We start from the raw sequence: 3,431 nt of genomic DNA on the forward strand, positions 1-3,431 counted from the left end.
TGCACAAATTTCAGCAAAACAGGGAATCAACTAAAACAGCCAATTCCCATTTTGAATAATCCCTAGTTGGCAAACACTATGAATCCAAAGTAAACCTATTGCATCACCATCCATATACACACTTTTTGTATCCCCCCACTTCATTATGGGCCTATCAGTTTTTATACCGTAAAGAACTCCTGCTGTCATTAAAAAAAGATGTTGGGTACATTGCTCAGATGTATGTCACATTGTGCTCATCCTAATACTATGAGGCATTTCCCATTTTGTTGTCACCTGGCAGCTAGAAGGTCGATACTTGTTGACCACAACAGACCTGTTCACTCCCCCATCCCACATGGTATAGCACCTTACATCACCCAGTGGGAGGATATATTCCTTTTCTAGGGGAAAGCTATCAGTTAGCACATCTTATTTTATAGGCAGTGGGTGCTAAGAGACAGTTGACAGTATCTGTCATAGATGCCTGTTGGGATTTTTTTATATAAACTCAAACTCCCTGCCCCTTGTATGTGCAGCAGCATCCTAGGTGACTGTGTTAGGAGTCTTTATATATTCTATGCACATGTCCTTCCTTGCAAAGCAAATATCTCCACTGCCTGTTACTGGCACACTGCTCTGGAATTCCTATATTCTATCAGTTTTCCCCTACAGATTCTGCCAGGAGTTACTCCTAGTATGGGCATCTCTTGAAACCCTATCCATGAGACATATGAACCAGCTTTGGATATTCCAATAAACCTTTCCTGTTATCACATCTTATCAGCCTCAGGCATGCTTCTTGACTCAGCTTTCTACTATCACAATTGTGGTTCCATCCCTGTCTCCCCTAGAGCTCATCTCTTAAATGGATTATCTGTCTTTTGCAAAAAGTCTATTTTATCACTGTGTTTCCCTGCTGCTGAGGCATCATATTTTGGTCCTAATGAAACAGATTTGTGTCTTTTGATTTTCTCTTCTATTGATACTTCGACACTCAAGGCAAATGAAGAAGTATTTTTACAATAAATGGCTTATACATTTTCTATAATTTCGTTACAGCTGTACTGTGTATGTGTGCATCAATGTGCATCGTGAAAAGTGGTCTTAGAGGTGCTGCCGTCTATTTCCCTGTCATTATCGTGGCTCTATGTTATGCCCTCATATGTAATGCGATCAGTGATCAGCGACGTATCTGAATATCAGCCATCAGCATGCTTTCTCCTCATATTCTGCAATGATTGGAGCTGATGCCTCCAGCTCCGAATCAGAATTCATAATAGTTAAAGGATTTCCTGTCATTCTAAAAGTTACTATTTAAAAATGTCAAAAAATATTAAAAAGCACATACATTATTCGTTTTAGTAACATTTTAAAAAGAATAACAAAATGCCCATAGAAATTAGATTAGTCACTTCATCCCCACATACCCATCAGCAGGATATGTGGCAACATCTCAAACATTAAACATGCAGATTAATTCACTGGTGATGTTAACCCAAGTAATATGTTATTGCGTACTGGAATCTTGCTGCTGTATAAACCTTATTTGCTTTAGCTACTTGTTAACACTTGCAGAATCATTTGTATTCATTTGTTAGAAGCATGTTTATTTTTCACAAACCTTAAATTTACAATCTCTTCCTTTCTTTAACAGGGCATTATCATTCATGTCACAGACAATTAAAGTATATAAATTTAAAAGCTCATAAGAAAACCAAATAGATAACATCTCATGGCTTGAGATTCTGATTTTTCATGTTAAATCCTTTGTTTTTATGTTATATTTGTTAGCTGCATAAAAAGATTTCCAAACTACTCTGATTGTTTATGTTAAATCCTTTTTTATATTTGTTAGCTACATAAAAAGACTGCAAAAATACAAATAGTGTTAATAGTTTTCATTTTTCTATCTTTCTCGGATTACGAGAAGCCCTTTAAAGGATTCTGTTTTACCTCTTTACAGTAAGCAATAGTTTCCTGTTTAGCATTGTCAGAAAGTAATCTGGCATGTTATTTATTACAGACAAATCTAACACAACACTTTAAAGCTCTGATGAGTCTTCTCTGTTTTTTTTTAATCCTCACTTGGAAAGGTCATTTAACCAAATTGCTTCTAAAATGGTTTGATGAGGATGATGAAGGTAAACAGCTGACGTTATGAAGACAAGTACATTGCAAGTGGGTTTGGGCTATATAAAAAGGTGTTACTATTGCTTCTATGAGAGAGAGAGAAGCTCAGAAGGTTTGGAGGCACTGATGTGTTTGCAGTTAACTGCTCATAAAACTGTTTCCTGCGTCTCACTACAAGATTGATAAATATCTGGAAGACTACAGAGATGACCTGTGTTCTGCAGTGAACAAAGAAGCGACTTTCCAACATTTTAAGACCTAACAAACATCGAAGATTCTCAAAAACTGTTACAGCTCATTTAAATACAAGACAGTTTCCCAAGAAGACTCTAACAGTGTGAGTAAGGAAGCCTTTACAGGCATCATATTATTATTATTGTAAATGGCATTTTGATTAGTGAGTTTTTAGATATTGTGCAGAATTTGTATGTTTACAGCATTGCCGCTTTGTTTTTTTCTCTCTCTCTCTCTCTCTCTCTACTCCATCTCAAGAACATACATAATAACCATCACTTACTGTCATTCTCACTAAATGCATATCTCACGCCATTCTCATTAGATAAGTGGTTTATCACATACCATTCTCATTAGATACATGGCTTATCACATGCCATCCTTCTAACATATATGAGTTATCACATGCCATTCTCTTTAGATATATGACTAATCTCATGTCATCCTCATTAGACACATGGCTTATCACATGCCACTCTTATTAGATACTTGGCTTATCACAGAGCATCATGTATGGTCTGTCAGGTGGTGTGGTATAAATCAAGGCAATGTCCTCCATGACTGCCTCTTTTTGGAAATTGCAATTGTAATATTAATTAATTATGCCTTGATGAACATGTGACACTGTTGCACTTTATACAATCCCTGCACTATTCCACTGTCTTCCGACAACTCACTTAAGTACTGGGATTTGAACTTTAAAGTTTCTCAGTGGCAAGAGAGCTGCATTCAAGATAAAGTGCTTTCCTTTGGATGCTGCTGTGCATCTCTATTCAGAACCTACATGCATCCACAGATGGAAACCATCAGGCTTCATTCTTGAAGCTTCTTAAACAATCACATCAAAGTGGCATTCCTTCATCTCACCATGTCTTTCCTTCCACGTTCTACACAAGAAACCCTATCCTGAAATAAGACATTGTGTCAGGAGTTTTTTTTTTACTATTTATTCTCATCGCATGACACTCCTCCTTGGGCAGTGATGAACACTGTAATAAATTTCATCTAAAAGGCATTAAAAATATTCTAACTATTCATACTGGCTAGAATGTCACAACTACAATCATTCTTTTACCATAAAATGT

The 3,431-nt window shown here is 36.5% G+C and overlaps 1 protein-coding gene across 1 annotated transcript in view; it reads left to right on the top strand.

Moving 5' to 3' along the window:
- Positions 1–2,106: 2,106 nt before the first annotated feature.
- The window catches only part of LOC122816266 (glucagon family neuropeptides-like), a 74,305-nt gene continuing 72,980 nt past the window's right edge, over positions 2,107–3,431 (top strand). Inside the window, exon 1 of the mRNA XM_044089003.1 lies at positions 2,107–2,449. The gene's annotated coding sequence lies outside the window, so the exon portion shown is untranslated. The remainder of the gene's footprint in view (positions 2,450–3,431) is intronic.

The sequence above is a fragment of the Protopterus annectens genome, chromosome 12.part0, assembly GCF_019279795.1.
Source record: "Protopterus annectens isolate FY-2018-M chromosome 12.part0, PAN1.0, whole genome shotgun sequence".
In the NCBI taxonomy this organism is placed as follows: Eukaryota; Metazoa; Chordata; order Ceratodontiformes; family Protopteridae; genus Protopterus; species Protopterus annectens.